The sequence below is a fragment of the Varroa destructor genome, unplaced genomic scaffold, assembly GCF_002443255.2.
Source record: "Varroa destructor unplaced genomic scaffold, Vdes_3.0 BEIS01000001.1, whole genome shotgun sequence".
NCBI lineage: Eukaryota > Metazoa > Arthropoda > Arachnida > Mesostigmata > Varroidae > Varroa > Varroa destructor.
In genome coordinates, this window is record NW_019211454.1 from 59,482,178 (window position 1) to 59,507,565 (window position 25,388).

A 25,388-nucleotide genomic window follows, 5' to 3' on the forward strand; every position below is an offset into this window, starting at 1 on the left:
CAAAGTAATTGAGTGTCATCGTAGATTCGCTGAAAGCGGAAGTTGGGGGTTACACGCTGAATAATTTATGCAGATGTTGGATGCGTTAGGGACGGCGTGTGCCGTTTGGCATTTGTTCAACATTCATTGATGTGAACAGTTTAGTAGTAGTGATAGGATCGTAATTTTGCCACCTCTTACATTATTGGCGCAGGTACATACGTCTGGTATGCACGTAGAAATAATTTACGATAAGATATATAGGGGTGCACGGTGCATGAACTAGCTTTTACAAATAATTAATATCGTTGCAAGAATTACCCTTAGTATATTATATATATAGTCAAGCTGTGTGTTGGTCGTGCACTTATATAAACGAAAAACAGGTTCAGCATTTACTAATTTGTACGTATCTGAATCAATCAATCAATCGAGTTTGACACTGAAATTGAAGACCGGCATCTGACCTAAATTTCTCTTACTGATTCGTTTAGAACCTGAGTTTGAAGGTTATCTATAATATTACGCAAGCAGCATGAAGCTATCGTTGATGCCACTGAAGCACGATAGAATAGAGTATTTATGGTGAAATTTGTTATTATTTGCTTATGTTACGATATTTAGTTAGCGGGTTAAAGGAACTCATAGGAATATGGCGAGACTTTGACCACGCATATGACAGGTGCTTCACCGTAAAACTTCGACGTAATGGGGGCCCGTGCCAGGTAAATTTTGTACACCAGCGCACTTACCCATTTGACTTTTCAACTTTCTTAAGTAAATTTTTCACGCAACAATATATCCAGGCGGTTCATAATAAAATAGTAGCAACAAGAAGTTGATTGACAAAAATGCAAACTGAAGACTATATTTATGTGCGTTTGCATTTATTTAAAAATTAAAGGCTGATTTTTATTCAGCTGAAAAATACATCCAGTTGTGTCGTATCTCTTTCATAATAACCCGATCATTCGCACCTGATCAAGTGTCCAATCGTAGAACCTGCAACCCATTTCATGGTAAAATGGTGCCTACAGTAGTAAACAAGGAGTTCCTTTTATCTCTCAATGCACGATGTCCATATTCATTTGCACGCAAAAAACAAGCAATCTGAGCTAACAGTAACTTTATGTGTATGTATATCTTATATATCAAAAAGTCGTGGATTCTAGCTTTTTCCAAGATAGTACCTATCATTTATTGCGAGTTCATTGGTTAGACGACTTGAGCCTATTAACAACGGTAAGCTAAATTAAACTCACTTCGCTACGTTAGGTTACGCGAGATCTTTGCCTGGTAACAACTTGTCCTTACTCGCTCCTTTCGCATCGTGCTTCTCTCATTGACTACTTTGGCCAGTCACAGTGAAATAGCTACAGTCCTGAAAAATCAGACGGATGCTAGCAAAAACGAGCGGCTGGTTAACGAATCCGATTATGTCCACGAGACGACGAGTGACTGCCGTTCCTTGTTTGCTGGGGTGTCTCAGTGGGTCAAGGGCCACCTCACAACGGCTAGCGGGATAGATCTGGTGTCCAATTTAAACTAGGCACCTTTCCTTTAATTATAACTAACTTCAGTTACTGTCCGTGCTCTGTTTAGCAGGTGCAACAACACGAATCAGTTTAGTGCTAACTTCATACTTAGCTTTGTCGCCATGCGGGGCAACGATTAGCACGATAGGCAGCTCTGACTGACAATAGATGTTTCGTAGAGTTTGATTTAATTGCTTACACGGTTTTTTTGTATTCATATGTGTTGCAACTTAGTTGGGTAGAGCGATTTTACAAAATTGAACTGGAAACATCGCCCCCGATAACTTTCTGTACATTCATACGATTGTGAATACAACTTACATTTTAAATTACTAATGTTAATTACAGTTGAAGCCCGTTTTATTACCAGAATTAAATGTGGGTTATGAACTTTTGAACGCAGACATTAGGCAGACTCTATAAAAAGCAGCTCAGCTCATGTCTAACTGTTTTTGGGTTTTTATAGTCTGTAGTACAGAACGGGGCTACACAGATGAACTTAAATGTTTCTAATTATACGTCTGATGCCGTTAAAAACTGTTGGCCACTGTAAAGCAAAGGTTGTCTACACCCAGTTTCAAACGTAGGTTATCAAACAGGTTCCTACCTACGCCTAAAAAAATCGCATCATCCATTTACTAATGAGCACGTTTTTGATTGCTGAAAGACTCGACAATTAAGTGCATGGAATTGCTCTAAAGAGACGCCTACAAATACTCAATTAAGGTCTAATTAGAAAATATGGTGCAAGTGTTTTCAGATATGCTGGGAACAAGAACGATCAGATCCGACACCTAGGAAAAGTCGGTCGACGCAACTATTGGCTAATTATGAGATATTTGCAAACATGATCCGTCGGTTTTGTGTAATGATTTTTCTGTACTGTATATATCTGCATGCACTAATAGGTATTTCTTTATGAGTGCGAAAAGCGCTGAGAGCCCGTATGGGTCTGCATGGAAACTGTGTTGTGAGCACCCGAGCAGTCCATCGGTTGTTCGGTAGCCCAAAAAGTTAGTAAGTGCACGGATAAGCCAGAAGCTAAGGCGTAGGAAAGAACAGGATGAGTCAGGGTTAATGCAAAAAAAAAAAAGAGCACTGTTAGCGGCAGTGGGTGGCCGGCATCGGCTAACATTCTTAGCCTGAGCTACTCGATGTCCTATAGTCCTCTCAGTACAGTGGCTGGTCGTCTTACTTCTATTGCTATTACAAGCTCCACCATCATGAGTGCTCTTACGCGCTCACGTTCGCTCTCATCTTTAGGACCCAGATGAGTCGAGGGTTGCGTGCCGTGGTCTTCTTGAGAGGAACCTCCGGAGCAGCGAAGTAACAACAGGTGAGGGTTCAATATCCGGATTATGGCGGCATTGTTCGCATACTGCGAGGTGAACGGACCAACAGTCGAAAGAAGGATCACTCCTGCATACTGCAACGTCGCTGTATGGCTTTAAGCAAGCCAAAGCAGCAAGACAGCTACTCCATGGGTCATCTACACATTCAGCCGCTGAACGAAAGCTACTACTACCAGCTAGCCCCTGAAGAGTTCGCCAAGATTAAAGATTAAGCTGGCAGCCAAGACTACTATTCTTTTCTTCTTAAGCTATTATTCCCTGTTTTACAAAAAAATCAATATTGATGTTATTAGTAGCCGTGTAGTGGCTGTATTGTAAATAGTAACACAGCCTTGCCTAACGATCAATAATTCCATACGGCGGCCGTTTAAGCATCTCCTCGATACAGGGCAGGAGAAACAGTTATGCACGCACGCACGTGCTTTAGGCTTTATAGAAGTAGAAACCAAGACAGGAATAAAATGTGCGAAAAGCGATGACAGTAACTCTAGAATCCTTCCAACCTGCTTCGCCTTAAAGCCTAGGATTCGACAACGAGCGTTGAAGGTGCGGCTAGAGGAAACTGTGAGGGCAACGGTAGAGTCCCCCAGCTGTTGGCTGTTGCAAGAGGGAACGAAAGTGAGATTTAGAGCTTTGATATCAGTGTATCTAGTCAACTCACAAGAGATTTTGGGGGTTCAAAGGTCGCCGAGATGGTAGCGGCTGAAGTGATGGAGCTGCTTTCAGATCTATTGCCCATGAACACCTTACCAACGACTAAAGTTAGTTTGGTTAGGCAGTAGCACCTTCAACAGACGACACCTTAAAGGAAAGGGCGAGGAAAACGAGCTGTCTACTACGACGAAAATAACGCGTCGAGGGGTTATCTCTCGGGAGAAGGTAGGTGGGGGCCAGGAGCTGGACGACAGGAGGAACAACTAGCCTGTCGGACGAGTTCACGCAGAGCCCGCAACCCACATGACACCCTTCCCTAAGGGTTGCTGTTTATTGAGCACCTACCACCAGCATTACCACCAATGCACCGGTCTACCACTGCCATTGTTAGCAGCGGCAAGTAGCGAGATCGGGCTTACCCTTTCTCTTTCGCCGTCGGACCGCTCCATCGAGGGAAAGGGCGACCATAGGGGCGCTCCCCACTGTGGTGTCCTTCAACTGAGCAATTAGCTTTCTTAGTGAGCAGTCGACCGATTGACGGAGCGAGCAACCGCTGCTGCTTCTCCTTCCTCGTGTTTTTCGTTGCCTTCTATTCAGCTGTATTTTAGCGCAGTTTTCTACTTCACTTGGCTACGTTCGAAGTCGAACGTGAGTTAGACTCATCAGAAAAATTTAGTCCAAAGAAGACAACATCAAAGGCTGTTGTTGACCTGTTCGAGCTGTAATACTATTTCCGGCCCGGGGCAGCTTAGTAAATACGAAGTGAGCCTTTATTACTAACGTCACCGTCACATTAAATGAGTAGGCTAATAAGAGCTGCACGCCTGAGTGGAAACTTCCTTCACCAGTCTTCGCGTTTTGTATAAATACGATTATTATTGGCAGCCTACTTAGTAAATGTATCGTACATCTAAATACTTTGCTATGTGTTCCTGCAGTAATTTAGTTGCAGGTTGAAAATAGGTTTAGATAAGATTTTTGTTTGGATCTACTTGCCAATGAAAACGGAGTTCAGCGTGTCGCCACTTGTTCGAGCAATTTACGGTTCGAACCAGAGGAATGAGTGCTTTCGCTACATATCTTTCTCTCAACTTAGTTCCTTATAGCTACTCACTCAGTCTACCATGAACGGCAGGGCTGACGAAAAGAAGACCACATCTTTAGTTGGCACAGACCCGTCTTTTCTGGACTTTTCAGCTCTAACTACAGAGTTCCCAGATAGTGTGAAAAGGCTCTTCTGCCCCTTCAATTCGCCGACAGGCCCACTGGTCTAAAAGCTGGACTAGTTCTCCCTTTTCCTTCCTGCTTTTGAGATGCTATTTGTACAGAGCAATAGTGCGTTCGCTAGCTAGCTAGCTAGCTGAGACTAGCTGTCGAGTTACAGATCAAGAGAACAGGTCGACAAGCAGAAGCCTAAGGTTAGCACACCTCAGCTCGAGAATACGAGGCTTGCCAGCTTGTCTACTTCTCATGACGATGATTCAGAGCATGAGTGACTCTTTGAAGTCGTAAAGGGAGGGCGGCAGACAACAGGGCGGTGACGGGCACTGTGACAACGACTACAGCAGCCAATGGCGACGTAGAGTGTCGAGACGTTCTGGTCGTTGCATGAACTATTCCAGTCGTGTACCTTCATCAGCGCGTGATGAAACGGACGCGAAGTTGAAAATTTTCCTTGATCGCGATCTCGTTAAGAGCGCTTCTTTAGGAGGTAGACCCGCGAAAGCTAACAATGAGATGGGAGGAAACGGCAATACGGCAAAGGAGATGTTGGCAGTGGTGAATGCGGTCGTGGTGATAGTGGCGATGGCTCACCCGGATTTCGTCGAGTTACCGCTGTCGTTGGGCAGCGAACGATTGTTCGCACGAACTGGGTGGTCCATACTGGTTCGGCAGGCCGGCTAGTTTAGATTGACGACCGGTCTAATCAGACGGCGAAGTCACAGAGACCGGAGAGTAGCAGCCGGCGAGGATTCGGGGGCGCCCACCAGTGGGGACAACTAGACGATGACAGAGGCGGGACACTGCCAGAGGGGGCGGGGGGGGGGGGGGGGGGGGGTAAGAAGAGTGAACCGCGACCATGCCCGCCAGCGATAGTCCTAGCGACGACAACGACACGCAAATGGGAAAATAGAACGAATGTCTTGGAGGTGATGAAGAAGAAAGAGAGCGGGCAGAAGCGAGAACTGATTCGTCGCTAGCAGCTACAGACGATGCTTACGAGTCATAGCGGGAGTAGATTGACGAAAAAGTAAGAGAGCATGTGGGGGGGGGAGAGAGGGTTGAGGGTAGCTCGAAGTGTGGGGTGTTGGAGGTAACGAGCAGTCGCAATGGATATGTGGTTAACATCAACAGTGGTCAAAGCAGCCAGCCAGCTTTGCAGTCAGGTTTTTTTCTGAATCAAAACGAGATAAAGGAAGTAGCGTAAGTAAAGGCACAGAAAAGCTAGAGCTGGCGAGCTCATACACACATCGTTATGGCTGATAGGGTACGCGAAAGGAGCTGTGGCGGGCCGAGTGTGATGTCGGAGGTGTCAAACCGTTGGCGTAGCCAGCCGACACTGGGATCCTGCCTCGATTCGTACACCCGCTGAGAGCTGACGACGCCACACTCGGTCCCACCGCGGTCTCTACGACCCGTGGTGATCAAGCAAGAAAGCTCAGCGAATGACAGTTTGCTATTAGCACCAGCGGGGGCAAAGGCAACCAGCGCACCTTCTGCTACCGCCATCAGCACTGCCATCGCGTGGCAGTCATTGAGATAGCGCGTAGATCTCTCCGGGCGATCTGGCCTTTTCGATAGGGCGTGCCCTGGGTGAAACGCAATAAGCTATACTACGAAGGCCGACGTTGCCAATGAGTGAACGCGACAGCCTTTCGCTGCTGCAAAAAATGTCCCGGATAAGTGGGTCGAACATCTGACGTAACAGTCGAAAAATGGGAGAAAGACAGGTGTATTTCGTTAAGTGTAAAGATAATATTGATACGTGCAAACACTTTGCTTGAATTATTATTGAAAACGTGGCCAGTTTCGGGGGTTTCGTCATACTAATGGATCTCCAGTAACGCTGCTATAATTTAAGCTAACTTTGTATGAGTTTATTTTTATTTTTTCGGTCTTTTGTATAGTTCTCGTAAACCCTTAGCGCTAAACAAGCAAAATAAATGCATAGAAAATAGCTTTATATGTAACACCTCGTTCGTGTATTGCTTATTTCTGTATATTTAATGCCTGAAGAATCTTGTAATTCTTTGCTTCTTATTAAGGAGTCTCCCTCCGGTGAAAGAAAGCCTACCTTTCTTTTTATACGCTGTATCTCGCGAAGCCGCTTTTACCAACTTCCGTACAAATATAATATTATACGCCATATTTGATAAGGATCTGCATTCAATCAACATATACGTAGTTGTAACTTTTTACTATATTAGTATATTATTTTGCTCGCTGACATATATGATATAGGTGCAAGTACTGGTCAATAAATGGAAAAAGCAATTGTCAGGTTTAGGCAAAAAGTCGTTCCAACGTACCTATTTAAGTTTGAACTAAGCTGTTCTGTAACTTGTTCTATCTTACAAAGGTGGCGTAATCAGCAATAGTGATATTGAAATACTCATACACTGTCATAAAATGCAATGAATAGCTGCGTACATATGATTTTGTATCAATAAGAAATAAGATTAGCCGACTGGATGACGAAGTGTTTGTAGATGGCGTTATTAGTTCCTGTTGGGATTCGGATTGCAGGACAATGGTCAACATGTTCCCACGTAACGCTCTATGCCGATCTGATTAAGGTCGCTTTACCTATGGTAACTGTATATTTAAAAAAGAGCTTTGGCTTCCTTTTCAAATAATTAGTTTTCGTTTTATAGTAGAATTTCTGTCTACTTGCAATACGTCCTTTAGAATTTATTGGACTACTGGGACGCAGGTGCATTAAACCTGTCAGATTTAGGCTGCCAGGATATATCCGGCTAAGGTATAGAAATCTACTAATTGCTATTGAAATTGGCCTAATGAGAATCGTTGCATACTTGGCTAATCTACATCTAATATTTGGATAGATCCCAAATAATTTCTCAAAACAAGTTATGATGCTTCAGCTGACGTATGTGCTTTAACTACGACACAAGCTAACCAGATTGAACCTGTGTTTTCTGAACTTTTTGTTTCTGGAGCTACATCCTTGTGCTTTGGCAAACTAAAAGTAAAGCTGTAAAACGTCATTATTTTTTTTATAATAGAACTAAAATTAAAATAAAAATAAAAAATTACCATATTATACATTTGCGTTTTTCGGTTATGGCAGACCGGTAAATATAGGTCGATTTAACTGTTGATACTGGTAGTGGTAGAAGGTCGTCTAGGTGTCCAAAGTTTTGAAACAGGAGTGAAAGGGGGGTTAGCTTGCAAGGGACTTCAGCCAACGGAGTCGTGTACGTTTCGGAAGGTAGTCAAAAAGGACGTAAAAATCAAGGAAAGCACAGGACAACACGGAAGGGTGGGGCGACGACATAAATGCCTAACCCCACAGAAATCTGGGGCGTGTGGCGTAGTCTCTGAAGCGAGACCATTACAGGCATGATTGTACCAAACCGATGTGAACGTACGGACGCGCAAACCCATACAAGATGCACGACGAAACATGGCAATACACTGACCTTGTTGAACATAAACAGAAGTAGATATTTAGTGTAACGACCTAAATCATATAGTATCTTGTTTGCCTTCCGTCGTTTGACATAAATATTTCTGCGCTAGACCATACCTTGTCTCGATTTTTAAATATATATATATATATCGCTTTAGCGGGTTGTTGCTTAAAGCTGTACGAAAAATTATGAATGAATACTGATAGAATTGTTCATTTGTTTACCATCGCAGATGGTATATTTGATTCCGACTACGCGGAGTGATTTACGACCACTAACTGTAACACCGCGGTGAGGTCAAATTGGTTAATCGGTCAGCCATAGAAAACATCGAGAGGTCCTGCAGAGTAAACTCGGGGTGTAAGGTTTAAGAGAAAGTCGCTCCATCCATCCGGGCTTGCATCACATGAAAGAGGGAGCACGAGCAACTGCGGTACTCGCAAAGAGCATAAAATAGGCTGAATAAGACCCGGGGCAGAGGAACTCTGCCCCTTGAAGAAACGGTGAACGGGTGGCTTGGCTTCCTGCCATCAGCTTCCGGGGGGTTTTGACAGCCTGGTCGGTTGGAGGACGAGCGGGCGCCTAGTAGCCATCAGGCGCGCTATGGCAAAGGCCGAGGCAGTAAGAATGGAGTCTATGGACAACAGCAGAAAAAGAGCCGACCAACAGGAGATGGTCTACAAAGTTCTGCATGACACAGGGAGAACAAACCCTCCTGGACGGAGTAACGGACATTCAGGACAAATAGGGAGGCAAAAGGGCACTAGTAACTGTAGCAGCTTCATCGACTAGTTAAGGAGCATATGGGATGGAAGCTCCGGAAGGAGGTCATTAGTTCATCAATTGCAGACGCACAAATAGACTTACACAGACATGAACACATTCGTCTGGTAGAGCGCGGTGCTACACAGGTGCTGCAAGAGCAGCAAAGGATGGACACCAACTCTGAGCTGGTGCCATGCCACTGGTTAATGCAATACCCGCACAACAGCAGTATCCGCTCACATCGATAGATATACAGATCACCTTGATACACACGCACACAGATATAGACGCGGAACGATCGGCACATTGATCGATGGATAAGACGAATCTACAACGGTCAATACAATTGTATGGATGAGGATGATGGTCGTGCTAGTGGCTGTGCTGCTACCGTGAAGGTAAGCGCTCCTTCAAGCGAAACCTGGCCCCGCTCGGCCCAAGGACGGCCACCCAGTTGGGTAGCTAGGTTGCTGTCACCATATACCTTGGACATGGGGTTGGCAGGCATTGACGTCCAATGGCCGGTCATACCGGCATAGGACACATGCATCTGGAATAGGGGTTGTTGGAGAAAAAGGGAAGCAGCCCGTGGGCAAGGCAAATACCCCGTTTCTGGTATTGTCTGGCTCCCTCGGTTTCCTTTGTAGTCAAGTGGCGGAGATTGCGGGACGAAAGAACGATTGCAACATACGTGGGATGCACCTCTCTTACCTGCGTACCGCTGGCACTTCTTAGATGGGGTTGTTTGCACTACCTTTACATAGTGGCAACGAAGCTTGAGGAACGGCCGGTCAGCTGGCCGATGGCTTCCCTAGTTCATCCCATTCAGTAGATAGACACACTCCTACCTACATTTGATTCTCCACTCCTGCTGCTGGTGTCGTTGCCGTCTGCTCCTCTCCTGTACACAGTGGCTTGCTATTGACTGAGCATAATTGCCTATTAGGCGATACGTGGTGGTACATCGTTAGAGACAGGCGACTAGTTATGTTGTGGGTACAGTCATTCACTCAGATGCTCAAATATACTCTCGAAAAGTACAAATTGTATGGGAGTCTATATATGTGTGTGTGTGTTTTGTAGTAGTAGGATATCTTTTTCTGTTTAACAAAGTTGCGTGTGAGGGTTACAATGAAAGCAATGAAACTTTTCCCACTAGTGACAGGGTTGACAGATGTCACACGGTAGGTCCTGTGTATAAAACACGAACGTATGCACTTTAACATAACTTGTTCGTTATAATTCGATATCATAACGTCGTGGTAGCTAAAGATATGAAAAGAACTTTGTGATAGTGTAAGCAGCAAACAAGCATGGTTACAAGACTAAAACGCACATCGCTGCTTATTATCCTTGAAAGTTTGGAGGAAAGGTCAAGTGAAGGTCATTAGTTGGTAATGTATCCGATGGTAATGTACTGGAATATGTTAAAACTAGAAGTTATGTGCAGGCTTTGAAGCGCACTCACTAGAACCTTGATGAGATAGAGATAAGCATTGACCTAACAGAAAATGGTCGATTTGATTTTCGTCATAGTGAATGATATTGCCTGTCGTTGTACAGACATATTTGGAGATGAGCGTTAATCATTTTATACCATATAATGATATAAAAAGAAGCAAATTTCAAATTATTCTATGATAAACAGTATAGTAAAGACAGATCTGCTTTATTGATTCCCTTCGATCTAGGAATCTACGTGGAATATACGCACCCGAACATGTGTTACTGTTAGTGTTATTGTTATCATCAAGAAATTACTTGAGATAAAAGTGAAATAATTAATAGAACGATTATGATCGTTCAGTCTACGGCGATGGTTACGCAAAGGCAATATTTGTCGAGAAAAGAGGCATCTGAGCAGATCTCTTTGAAGAAGCTACTTGACAAATTACGAAGTTATGTAGTCTTTAACCTGCAGCGGAGGTTACCGTTCCCCTGAGCATATCCATATTGGTCTTGCGGTAGAAGTTTATTCTGTCTAAAATGGCCAGATTAGTTTCACTATAATTAGATCCTAAAAGAAGGGACTACGATACACTATACGAAATCCTGATTGCTAAACAATTGCGATTACGTATATAAAAGAGTTATTAAAATATGCACGGTTCTTGTTTAGAATAGGTGCAATTTTAGTGGAAGTTAAGCAACGCTTTCTGGTCGTTTTCGCTAAAGAGGATGGTATTCGTGTTTGTCACTAATCAGTCTGCTAAAAGATCGTACAACTTATTCGGTTGATCAATGTACATGAACCTATTAAAAACGCGGAATAGTAAGAATGAAATACAACCTAGCTAGCTGCCGACTAGAGCTCATCTCGATTTCGCAAAGATACACTTTTATTTGAAACTTTAAGTGTGGAAGAAACTAGCACATTTCGAAATGCATGAGAGTGACAAATTTTTTATGTCATCACATGGTGACAACTTTACGAAATCACGAGATACTTCTTTTACTCGTGACACGGAGCTGCTTCTCATAGAGATCAGGAATACAGCACACGAGTTTTCTAATGATTTGGTCACAAAAATTCTTCGTATTGTATCGCCACGACACACAATACTAGGTTTGCCGGTAGCCCCAGCTCTAGCAGACGCCATCAGCTAAGGCAGTTCAAGCAGACTTGCCCTCTACGCTTTCTTGGCAGAGAAGTTGGATTTCATTGATAACGCTATTCTCTCCCATGGTAGCACTGCACCCATTCCGGTAAGTTGAACCGCGTTCGTTTACGCCGACTATTATAAAAAGGCAGCAGGCAGGTGTCCTACTGGAAAATAAAAAAAAAACAAGAAACCCTTAAACGAGATATTATTTGCCACTATTTTTTTCACGTCGTGCGTAGCTGGATAAAGATCCACACAAGTTAAATGTGAAGAATACTGCCTAAATGTGAAGCAAGGGAACCGAATCGAATCGAAGCGAGAAAAAAGTCAGGAGCAAGGACAAGAAGGACCCAATGTAGACTTAAACTGGTGCAGGAAAAGTTTAAGAGATCGTCAAGGATGCACACTGTTACCGTTAGTCTGCTGAATAAAGCTCCGCTAACACAAAGCGGTAACCGTAAAGTAAATAGTAGAAAACTAACAGTCTATAGGTTTGCTTGTTTAGTGCATATCCAGTTCGTTTTATCATGTGGCTCCTTTTTCGTTGTTTAGTACCCCTTTGTGCACTCACTTAAATCAGGGAACTGTCCCAAGCTTTCTGAGCTATTATGGCCGCGTTCAGTACTACCGATACGGAGTTCGTTGCATTTTAAATCCTGTTATCAGGACAACGTCGTGCAGGCTCGCTGACGCCGTCGGTCGACCGGGCATCAGCCATCGCTGGGGGTAGCGAACCGCGATATCAGAGACTCCTCTTCTAAATTCGAGACGGATTTACTAAAGTCGCATGCTGTTGGGTGTCGCAAAATATCGTCGAAAGCAAACGGCTATAATCGGTAGGCCAGTCGATCAGTGCCGACATTGTATTGTAGTGTGATGCTACGGCAGGGTTTATTCAATCGAGGAATTGTGGCATTTAATGTCGACAAGAATGTGCGGCCAGCAAGCCAGCCAAGCAAGCGATTCGGAAGACATCGCTCCCCGCACAAAAAACGATCTAGCGAAAGGCCAACTAGACCTCAGCCAAGCCACCAACAACTTCTAGTCCCGATTGTTAAGTAAAAGTGCTGGCGTCCACTAGAGGTGACTATGAGGGAATCTATAGGTGTCTGAAGTTTTGGCAATTTCCGTGGAAAATCAAAAGAGCACTACGTAGACGATGGCATCAACACGATAGGCGGTTGGGATGGCAGAGGGCGAGGACAAACGGGGACAGGAGGGGAGGGATGAGAGAACAAAGCGTCACGCCTGTGGAAGATAGAGGTGTTGGATGCAATTATTTGAAGAAAAGGAACAAGGAAAGCGGTGGCAGTGGTGGTCGCGGCAGTGACGCTGTGGGTGACGCAGACCATTGCTTCACCCATTCGCCGTTCGAGAAAAAGGGGCAACTTGCAACGGCAGTAAAGACGAACGGAAAAACGATAGCGCAACGCAATCGCGCAGCAGCAGCCCCAGTCGCAGCGATGCCCCTTTTAGTTGCCTAGGAAAGACTGGCAAGACCGGAATTGGTTGGAGGAGAGTCACGTACCGCAGTCGGCCGGGCAGGATAGGCAACTGAGCTGGAGATGTGGCGGTAACAGCAGAAGCAGTAATGGTGGATGCATGGCGGCAATGGTAACAGGAACAAGTCGAACGCCAGTCGAGGGGAATAAGACCGAGCCAACAAGACGCCAAGTGAACAAGGCAAGCTAGCGACAAAGCGGATGAACATAACAGAGAGAGAAGTTCAGTAAGGGGAATAGTTCAGCAACGAAGATAGCCAGGAGCAACAGAGGCGGATGAAAAAGCAGAAGATAGAGCGACCTGGGTTTGTCGCTTTTTACCTTCTGCCTGACACAACGATGAGCAAGCCAGGGTGTAGAGACCGAACAGCAGCAACAGCAATGGAGCACAGCTGGCTGCGCTAACTGAGTATGTGGAACGGTCGAGCGTAAGACACAGACCTGGCCCGGACGGATAGAGAGAACTATCACGACGATCAGCTTTACTATTACCCCCACAAGCAGAAGTAGACATCATGCTGTCGTAAGCGCCAGCGCCAGCAACGACCGGACTCTCCAACAGACCAGCCTTCGGCTTTGCCAATGCCACCGCTGCTACTGCTGGCAGCCAATGCACCAGCAAGTCTTCTGCTCGGCTACTCACAGTTGAGCTGCATTATAGCTGAGCTGCTGACCAGAGACGTCCTGACTAGAGCGTCCACCGCCTACTCGGTCGGCACTGCCACCCCATACAGCGAATCTACCTATTGCATCGTCGGCCAGTAGAAACGTGCTTCTGTGCGGACTGCACGATGTCAATATGATCGACTTAACGATTCCAGTGCCAGCCACTTCCGTCCCTGTCGCCGGGCCAGGCCTCTGTAACCCTTAACCAGCCTCGGGTTATTCGTTAGGGAGGGTCTTTGTACCGAGCTTTCGTCGTTGGCATAGAAACTACATAGGAGACGAGGAAGAACAACGAATATAGATGCTCGCTAGGTGTCACGCTGCGCTCCCAGCGGGACACTGCTTCCGTCGCTGACTTGCAGGCACTGCTGCCACCCCCGCCGCCGCTGCGACTGCTACTGGTGCATCGTGCCATCCGCGACAACCTCAGGACGGACCCTGCAACCATCCGCTCGACAGGCCGTAGCGAAAACTGCTAGGGGAGCATCCATGGCCAACATAATGTATAAAGGCATAGGGATGCCACCGCCGCTGATGGTAATGGAATAAGTGCGAAATCGCGCGACCGCCAAACCCTCCTAACAGCGCTGATCACCCAACACAGTTTGCCCTTCCTTCGAGGAACGTGTCGTCACGGGATAATTTAAGTTTACTATAATATGCGTCGTATTAGGAAAGAAAACCATGGCTTATCAGACCATAAGTTTGCAAATAAAAAAGTGGGATATCACAGAAAAAAGGAGTACATCATTTCAGAATTACAAAATGTGTTGGGTTTGATAGTGGGCACTAATATGTAGAAGCCTATCCGAAAGGTTAAGCGGTGATGTTATTTATCTTTGTATATATAACAAGTTTCGGTGCAGAGGAGTTTTGGCTAAAATTAAAAAATCGATTTTGTGATAGATTTATTAGTAGAACAGATTTAAATTGCATTTTGTAGTGAGTGCGCCTTATATTATAGGATCTATGAGAGCAGCATATATTGTAATGGACTCAGACTCTTGTGCACAGGAGAATAAGCAAACTTTATCAGAAATATTTATTAATTGGCAAGTTTTCTAAAATATATTGACATATTGTGGAGAGCGCTGAGAGAAACATTTTTTATACGCTTTTTTATACGAAATTCCCTATGCTTGTCTACGTTTTCTCCTTTTTAGCAAAGTCTTAGAATGCTTATATTACTAACTTGTTCGAGATGTTATGTCAGAGACGACAAGGCAATAAAAGCCAAGCAGAATTCAGAATCGGAAAAATTATCTAGGCAAGAAAAAAATTATTTAAGCTCTTTTAAGTTAAAATAGTAAACCCTTTTTTTTTAATTAATGACATGATTTGTCTAAAATGTTCGCTACGAGCTGGAAACATTTTACACATAGGACATAAGTAGGTGAAGATTACAGGTATGTAACTAGAGCCAGACGTAAATCGCTAGAAAATGACTTTAATGAATTGCAGGTTGAGGGTAAGTACAAAGAGGACACTTTCTAATGTGAAAACAGGGATGTAAAAGATAGCAATAAGTAATAGATAATAGACATCTGAAATGTAGTATTTTCCATAAATTGGTCTTCAAAACTATGCCCCGAACTGCGTGTCTTCACCTCGGGTTCCATTGGATTTCAGATATCGAGGCGTAATACAGAGCTTCATAGCACCAAAGAAATACTTGATTAGTTTCATCCTGTTGCTTTATTAAAGAGATGCCTTTCACTGAGGATTAAGGAAGTTGGGTTTGATAAGTTGAGATTACTTATGTGAGTTCGTTCGGGAAGCTTGCCTGGTAAGACCAATGAACCCTGATCTGCTGACGACTTGTTTAGATGAAACTTAACAGAATTTGTAAGCAAAATGTCGCAGCATCTTTATGTTAAGACAACGTACTTTGGGATGGATATGAGCATTTTGTTTGAAGGGTAAATTGCCTCGCTCTAGTAGTAAGCAAAAAGGGTAGCAATAATGTGAAATTTTTACTAATCAGCTACGGTAAATGTTTAGGTTGTCAGAGCTCTTTCAATGTCCCAAGAACAGGTAACCTATAGTGTAGCCTTGGCAAAAGCATTTAGCTCCTAAATACTAACATAAACAGCTCGGTCTCACACATAATTAACAGGCAGGCACGTTACCATCGTGTCATCACGAAGACTAATTGAGTGTTCAGAACGTCTAATATGCATATCTTAGTAGTACCTCAGCATTCGCACAATAAAACTTAGCCCTTTATACTAACCGAGGTACAATATTAACAAACAATTCAACGACGGTAAAAGTCGACCCATTAACAAAAACATAGCGCATTTGAATTATGGCACGCAATACGTTCGTAGTACACATTAGCGCTGAAAGCAGGGATAAGATGGTTTATAGGCGTAAGCTTGACTTGAATAGCCCTTTTAGAAGTCCTTCCAGTAGTTCATCCGGTGTACGACCTCTCTCTCTGTCCCTCGCTTTCTCTCTCTTGTTCATGAATGAAACGTGCGAAAATCAGAACGGCAACGACGATGTCGTCATCTCGTCTGGCGAGTGGCTGGCGAAGCTGCTTTGCGTGGCGTCAACAGGGAGAAGGATAACGGGTTTTACAAAGCAATATTAGTGGTCAAGATGCTGGTAATAGTAGTAACTTTAAAGTAGTACTCGTGAGAAAGACGAAGTCAACACTGAGGGTGAACGGCCTCTAATATCCAGCTAACAGCAGCATCACTAGTAGCGATCCGCAGACGGTTTGCCTCATGTGAACGACGACTTCTCCTGCTGTTGCTAAGTGGTCGGTCTGCCCGCCGGCGGCGGGCTCCTACCATTGAGAATATCCTAATATTATGGTAATAGCATCAGTTTGTGAGTCTGCAGCGCGGGAACGGCAGGCTGCCGCTGCTACCGGCACTGGCCACTGACTAAATGATTCTCTAGTGTCGCTCGTCTCTTCCTGCCGCTGTCGCTAAGCCGTTGTAGCTTTCGTTCTCCTGCTCGACAACAACAGTCGTGGTTGGGTTGACAGCGCTCTTGTGCGCCCGTCACTGTCCCCGCTACTGCTGCTGCATACGGAAGGCGCCATTGGTAGAACAGCAGTAAAACCAACCTTACAAAGAGTCAAACCTTTTCGCTTTTCAAAAAGCAACTGCAGCAGCAGCAGCAGCAGCAGCGGCAGCCCTTGCCAGATTTCGACGATGCTTGGACTGTGAAGTGGGTAGGAGTCTAGAGTTAAGGGTCATAAAGGAGCGATTGTGTGAGCCTGTGTGTCCATGTGCGTGGGTAGTTGTGGACTAAATAGCAAGCGGCTGCATGGCGGAATGGCAGTGGCCAGCGGCGGCGAAGGCCGCGGATGGATTGGGTGCATCGTAGGTGAAGAGCACGACGATTTGAGAAATGATCTTATATTAATATCAGCAGAATGCCGAAATGGACATCAAGGACGGATAGGTTGGCCATTCAAATTTGATCAATCGGGCTGTCGCGTATAATTAGGTTATTGAAACTAGAACTATTGGATTTACTGCTCTAAATTCCCTAAATATACGTGTTGGGTAAATGCAAAGAACGCAATACGTTAGAAATATATTGATGGTGTTGCTGTGGTCACAAATCAGACAAACATTCAGCAACAATTTATGCCACCAAGCAACGTTTTTTTCGGCCTTTTGAACGAGGGTTAGTCCTTTCGCTTTCTCTGCTATTCAGCCTGGTGACCGTCCATCTCATGTATAGCCTTTAACTGACCCTCTACACAGTTTATACGTGCTTTGCAGTCAATGAATAAAAGTTTTCATACATATTATGAAACAATGTATGAGATCCCCCATTGCGTGGAAGCATTTGGGCAATGCGTAGTATCAATCACTAACTGAAATAATTAAGGTTAGCGGTCCATAACAATGGATGTTTAGAGATGATGCTATTGTGAAGTCTGTTTGTCATAGATATCCCCGTGGGAAGGTTTTTTTCTCATTAAATTTCAGAAATACAACCGTAATATACATATAGGAACGAAAGGAAGCGTAGCGTACCGTGTGCCTTATGTACCGTTCATCATAATGAAGCGATGGTATTTGACTTTTAAGCATTTCGACGTGAAAGCATCGTCGACTTCGATCTGCGCCCTTCGTTAATAACTTGATGTGTTATTTGGTAATTATTGCGCTAGTAAACACTAGTGTATAGCTGGTTGTGAACAAATGATTGTAAAATAATCATATATAACCAGCTCTTCACTAGTTTAACTAGTCTATACCAGACGAGATCTAGAGGGAACTGTGTGAGGCTCTTTTTTCGTCTGCGGTCCACTGAGTACTTCACTAAATTATCGCAGACTATCAGACGCTCTACGACCCATTTCATTCCATTATACTATTATAAAATATCGACGTTCCCTTTAATTATGGCTACGTCACATATCAAATACGCATAAGGTAAGCTCAGTGGAGTATCGAAGTATGTTATCAGGTCGTATTTAAAAAACATGAAAAGATTAATATTTAATCCTATAGGTGTGCGCTTTGCAACACGATGCGCATATATTGCCTCAAAACCACTTCTATGGAGAAATGTAGGATTCTCTGGGTTAGCGATTTTTGGAAAGTTTTGTATCGTGTATACAAATAAACAGCATAGGAGCAGACGACGTTTTGTGGCTACCACACCCTCTTGCGACTGAAATTCGAAGCGAATTAAGTTATCATATTTGGTAGATGGGAAGTCCGCTACAGAAAGCATTATAGTGGTTTTTGAAAATTACCCATTTTCGTGGACAACACTAGTCAACGAATATGAGATATTTTCGATATCGTACTCGTGATCTCACTGTTAGCAGAGATCGCTTCAACAATTTGACCTGCCAATACAGAGATGTTAGTTAGGACCACAAATTTGTACCTAACGAATATCTCTGGATACGTTAAACGGCAGATATGCATCGGCAAACTCAATTTCTACATATGTTTAAAGGATAGGAAACGTCTCTATATCATTATTTTGGCGCTCTTAATAGCTGTGCACGTTAATATCAACCTACGTAAAAGTTCTAACCTTTTATCTATCTTTCCTTACTACTACTCAATATACATCGCTCAAACCAGCTATTTTATGAAAAGATCTCAGAGTCTCTGACGTTCATTCGCACGCTCCCCACGAGGGTAGACCCACATGCGCCAAACCTAGAGTGTTTAATGTATTCTAGACCTGTATCTGCGAAGCGACAATCGAATGGTATTCTAGCAAAAGCTAGACATGGAACTTTTCCATGTATTTATATATGAGTTCATGTATAAATCCTCCTGCTTGGTGCGAGTTTTAGTTAATTACCGTTGATGTGAAACATTGTCAAAGGTAATCAGCGGGCTTCTCGATCATGATAACAATTAGTTTCCTATTTTTTTTTATACTCTCCGTTCGATTGCAAAATATCGGTAAAGGTTAGTTATCTAAATACCATAACGGCAGAGGATAGTTGTGATTCTTCCCTTACTCACATTAAATCGTTCGTTAATGAGCCGTTTTACGTAGAAGCCAATCTTTCTGGCAAGCGTAGTTTGAATTCAGCCAGCCCCAGTTCATGTCGGCGCTCCTTAATGTCCTATGTATGTTCGTAGATTTAAAATATATCAGATATGGGTAATTTATATTACAACCAACAGTCAATGATGTTTCGTTTCGTACAGCCATTGCTTGCTCCCAATTGTGCCATAGTCCCTATGAATAGCAAACCTTTCAGGAGGCAAATGGCCTACTCACCCGTCGGAACCCACTCGGAATGATCTGCCCTCAAGTGCGTAGTCGTTACGAACTAGATTTAAGTTTTTACTTGCATCTTAAATTTTCTTTCTCTTGCTTTTACATCTTAAATTCAGCATGTAATTCAGCTATGGGCTTGAACTTATCTTGTCGACCGCGCACTGTGTCCTAAAATTCCTTCTCCTTGCCTATCGGCAACTCGTCTTACGCGCGCCTACTAACATGAGTATGTCATCCCAGTCCGATTTGGTTGAGTCAGACAGCAGCCGTGTCCAGAATAAGCGATCGACACGCGTGACGACTGACTCTAAATTCGTTCCTTCAATTCCGTGTAGTTCGTAGCGACTCAATGAGACACTTCAGTTATCCTGGTATACTTTAAATCGAGACTAAACGGTAGCAGGAAAGTTCAAATTTGGTGTCTACAAATAAATGTTCATTTACATCATTAATAGGTGACTTGGACGGCAATGGTTCGCTAAACAAGCCTACCACCCAGTTCGACACTAGACTCTTTTTTCACCCAAGTTGACTCTGTGCAATTGATTAGGATGATTTGATTTTTGCTCATGCAAATTCATCAAGCTCGCTCAGTACCGTCTAGATTTGTATATATATGTTAGTTATGGCTTTAGAAGTTCTCTGGGCGTTTTCTTCTACGGCTAGATTGACGTCTTTCTAAGTTCAAAATTCGAATAGTTCAGAGCCAAACTATGACCTAAATTCTGAATGTTATGTTGATGACCGCCTAAGCAACTGACGCTACGACTCATTGCTTTGTCCGGATGGCTACCTATTTTCGCCTAGCCTAACGTCATTGGTTCTGGGGTTTTGATTAAAGGACAACCAGAGAAACACGGGAAGTGGACACTGCTCTGCCGCATTAAAGAACGTATTTGACAGCGGGGTTTACGGCAACTTTTGAGCTAATCAGAAGCGTGCAGATGGCTACATACAGCGAGGAACGGGATAACATGTTGTGGATGGCATGGATTCCGGGAATATGGAGTGAGCGGGAATCAAGTGAATCGGTCAGCATGGAATTTAATGCCCCAGACTATACCCTTTCTTCAAATTGTGGAAACGATATGTTAAAAGATATTGGCCCTAATATCATTTCGCGCCGGCATCGTGCACTAGGTTATTCGTGCAACTGTCCTTTTTTGGTCTTAGAATTGTGCTTTCAAATGTGTAAATTTCTAATTAGTATCAGTAATGATTATCGTATCTGTGTGTATTAAACAGAGGGAGCAGAATACAAAAGGTTGCGATACTATATATATATATATGTATATATATACAGCCGACTCGTTATCTGAGTGTTTAAGTAATCAATATGTGCGTACCTGGCTGGTAATCTGCATGAACACCCAGTGGAGCAGTGGCGATCGGGATATCATCGTAGCACTCATTCAAATGGTGTGCAATGATGATGATGATCAATGATCCTTTTAGAGTGTGAATAGGACATTTTCTCAATGCTGGCCCAAATAGGACATAACGGCTAGAAACCTAATCATTTAAGGCGTTAACTTTTGCAAAAATGATGATAGATGTCTAATATTACCACGGTAGATCATAAATGACCGTCTAGCACTTGTGCCCTGTACTTAGCGAAGCCGTTACACATATTGTAACTGCTTTTACGATCGCACTGTTACCGCTTTTTTACTACTGTTGCTGCGACCAAGTCGTTAATTTCGAGGAAACAATCGTGATTTCGTACACCGGTTGCATGATGCTTACAGTATAATTCGATAGCTTGACATGCACACACCTTTCGCGAGCGAGAGACGAAGTATTAAGAGGAGAAATACGACAATGGACGCTAGAGAGGCCCTCACCTCATCTCACCTCACACACTTGACGGTCTGCTGGCGACTGGCTTCGATGAAAACCATTGCGTTCCGGGAACTGTTAATCGAATATAGTAGCGGCCCGCCTAAGAGCTCATTGCCGTTGTCGGCAGGACACAAAGTGGCCTGCTGAATGAATTCGCTGGCAATCGAATGACCGAGTACGTTCGTGGCTGAGCCACACTCGTAGAGACGTGAAGTCGCCTCCTATTGCAATACCTTGCTTTGGATTCAAGCAGGCTGAAATAGTTCAATGGTCCTTCTGATGACTGAACCCTGATACAGATAAGCAAACATGCCGAGACAATATAACATGACCTTATCGAGGCGTCTGTAGGAGACATTACTACTCTAGCAAAATTCAGGCACATTTATAATGAGGTATGCAATAGTAGTTGTCTTTGTTCTCAAACACTGTGAATACAACATATTATATAGAAATGATAAGCCAAATAGTTAATCTAAGGAAAAGCTAGTCTCAGCGAAACAGGCTTCAGCTGCATATAAAAAGTCTGACATTTGATAGAGTTTTCTATTAAATGAGCTAAAAAAAGGCTCAAAGTTAAAAGGGTCAGACGATCGATAAATCCATGGACAACTTCAATTTTTATCGAAAATCAAATAGCAAGTATAGTAAATATATGAAGCTGACTGCTGGACTATGTTGCGCTGTAAGTATCCTAAATTCATTCGTCATAGTATCCTTGTTGTTTTTATGGAAGGTTCATAACAAAAATAGTGTTTTACGAGCAGATTTTTGTTGAAGAACTATCCTTAGCTTAACCATGACACGGTATAATTATAAAGTGACTAATATTGGTGAGCTTCCCTGAGGAACGTTGGCACTGGCACTTGACGACTACAAGCTTCTTATCGGCTCAATTCACTCCAGTATATAATCTAAAGTGTGAACGCATCTTTCAGCTACTATCAGGTCACAGACGCTTTCAATAGCGAATGAATAACGGGTGCATGACTTCACTGCTGCGTTCAGCTTCATATCGTAATAGGATTCTCAAGAACTTTCACCCCGTAACTCTGCGGCCGTTATTCAACTAAACTAATAATACCGGAAGCTTGGAGTAGTCTTCTTCTGGTCTCCTTTAGAAGAGACCTCGTCATTTCGTAATTCAATGAATCGTGTTAGATATTGTCGAAATGAACGATTGTGACCATCTTGAAAAAAGCCGATCAAATAAATGTCGTCGATACATTTCTATGTTTCGAGTTTTACGTCAGGTATCGCCGTTGGCCATTCCATCAGACAGATGGTTGGCTCCTGTAAGCACGAAGCGAAGCGTTCGTGATTGATACCTGGCGTGCTATTCCCTTTTATTATTTGATTGAACCTTCATAGAACAGAAATCACAAACATCAATTGAAACTTCATACAAATGCAGAGTTATCCTCTGCACCATTACATGGGTGCGAAGTCTCCGTTTCTCTTTCGCTTGTTCCTTTTACGGGTAGGTAAGTAGAGTGACTTGTGAAATATAGCATTAAAACTGAATAAAATTATCATAGTACAACAAAATATGTTTATACAACGCTCAATGAAAAACTCAAAGGTCTACGGTAACAAACAAAGCCCATTCACAATATAATCAGCTGTTTAATAGGAAACTCTTTGGAAAGACACTAAAAAAATAGAAGGACAATAACAGTTCTTTTAAAAACGATAGCTGAGTAATTAAATTTTTATTATATATTTTATATACACAATTCAATAGAAGCGACTCTGGTGAGTAATTTTATGCGATGCCATGAACCTAGTGAAGAACTCTTTATTAACGGTTGGAGGTGTGGCCACATAAAGAAACCCGTCTTAATTTTGCTTAAATAATCCATCAATCACAGATTGTTAACTCGTTCGAAAGTCTTCGATTCTATAGAGGCTCAATTGTTAAAACGATAATTTTAGACCTAAGCTGTTTTTAAGGATGTTCTCAGTTTTGTCGAAATATGTGTCGTCTTCTACTCAGCGCAGAGGCAACCCATAGGCTTCGCCTAATTTAATCTAGCCTTACCGAATCGGCAAGAACGCATTGCTTCTAACAATTTCGTTTTGATATCACGTCACTTTCACTGCTTAGGATAGGGATCGAACAGAAACGTTTTTCTGCGTCGGTAAGTGAGCGAGCGATTGGACCGATTTCTACATTTTTACAAGCATTTTTTCATTAGAGAATATACGAACAGAGCCAGATGGCTCATGGTAAAATTGTTTGGTAAAATAATATGGGGATGACGGCTTCCTCTTAGTTTTATCGTCTGCAGAAAACACCTTTGAAAACTTCGATGGTATTATTAGAATTCTCAGGGTTTTCAGAAGTTGTACGAGACGCCATGCACGCTGCCTAAAGATTCCTTTCCTAAATCGGCCCTTCCTCTTCATTGAAGTAACTATCATCAAATGTGCATTTAATTGTTTAGATCATTTCTTAGCATGCAAGTTTTGTCTACTTATTTCGAAGTCGCGCGGGTGGCAACGTCGACTGTCAATAGATAAGCTAACAAGTTCGGATGGCGCCCACTAGATGCTTTTGTCTCAGATATTTTTTCCACTTTCAGAAGAGCAACGTCATGTTCAGATCCAGAACACGACGTTTCTGGCATAGCCGTGGATATGCGATAATCGTGGCGATCGAACACACATTTTTTCAATGCCGCTTAGTTGCCTACAGGGGCTCTGTTTTACGGATGGAATTCCCTCTTGAAAATGTTTACTTAAAATGTAGGTAGTGCACCTCTTAGATCAACGTACATACATTCTTAGAGCAGTTACACTGTACAGGCAATTAGCCACATTATCGTGCACCGTCTTTTAACTTAACTCGTTCTTTTATTAGATGATAAAATATGCATTCCTGTTTTCACTAGCGTCAGTTCTTTCCAAGTCGAAGAAGCAAGTTTGATTCATTCATTCTATCAGCGTCTAGCCCCTCCAGGGCCTTTTCCAAATACCTCATGGTGAGCAGTCCTCTTTTAGCAGTCGTCTGAACACCTCTTCTTTTTTACCCTATCACTTTTCTCTAGTGGGCCCCCGCGCTCCGCAAGGTCTTCAGGTGAACAGGCAGTCGCGTCCTTTATAGTCGGTTGCTATTGCCCCTTCTTTCTGCCTTTGTTCGTTTTTTCCTGCAGCGGTCGTAGACGGAGGCGCCAGACTCCCGTGGCTCGTTTCACACACGCTTTTGCTTTTGCAGCATGGCCTGGCTACCTGGCTGTCTCTGTTCTTCCGCTGGACCCGAGCAGGTGGCGGCGGCAGCTCAACCGGTTCTTCGTCGCCACTCACGGCGCCACCAGATCTGTTACCTCAACCACCTTTCTATACGCCATTAACATAAAATACAACGATGGATAAAAAAAAGGCAGCGGTACTGGGGAGGGCGACAGCAGCCTTGGCCACCGCAAAGGCAGCAGAGAAAAAAGCGACGAAGGTGGCTAGCTTTACTTGATAGGCCACCGAGGTGAGGCGTCGGCAGCAAGAGGCGTCGAAAGAGAAATAATAAGGTAGATTGAGGGGTCCCTGGACTGGTGAGGGCATTGTAGGGTTCAGGGGGGGGGGGGGTTAAACGATGGGGGTGAGGCAAACCGGGCAAACTGGCGAATGAAGGTAAAACGGGCGGCAAGAACGATGGTGCTGGCAGTGGCGGCGTCCTCAACCTTCTCGGCGGGTCTGTGAATCGACCGAAGCGACGCATCGTCGGCGTGTGGCTGCCGTAGCAACAGCGCCGACACCAGCAGCTGAATCGGCAGTATTCATTCTTTTTTCCAGGATCTTTCCTTTTTGTTCTTAAGGTCTGTCCATTGGTGCTGTAAGAAGTGTATGAAGAAAAAAAAGTAAAAGGAAGACGAAAGGATCTATCTTGAAGAAGGGATGCTGCTGGAGGGGAGAGAACACTAGAACACGAAATGCGCGGCCGCCAACGATGCTATTATATAAGAAGAAAGAAAACTCAAAAGAGAAGGGGATAGGAGGGAAAAGGGAACGGCTCCTGAAAATGGAGAGTATGGGGGAATCTAGCGAGAATGTAGCAGAATATGCGAGCCTTGTGAAAAGCGGCCTTGGAACAGAGCACGCAAAAAAGAAGGAA

The 25,388-nt window shown here is 43.6% G+C and overlaps 1 long non-coding RNA gene across 2 annotated transcripts in view; it reads left to right on the forward strand.

Annotated features, from left to right (window-relative positions):
* LOC111250716 (uncharacterized) overlaps positions 1-25,388 on the forward strand; it is a 179,694-nt gene that overhangs the window by 14,046 nt on the left and 140,260 nt on the right. The window lies entirely within an intron of this gene.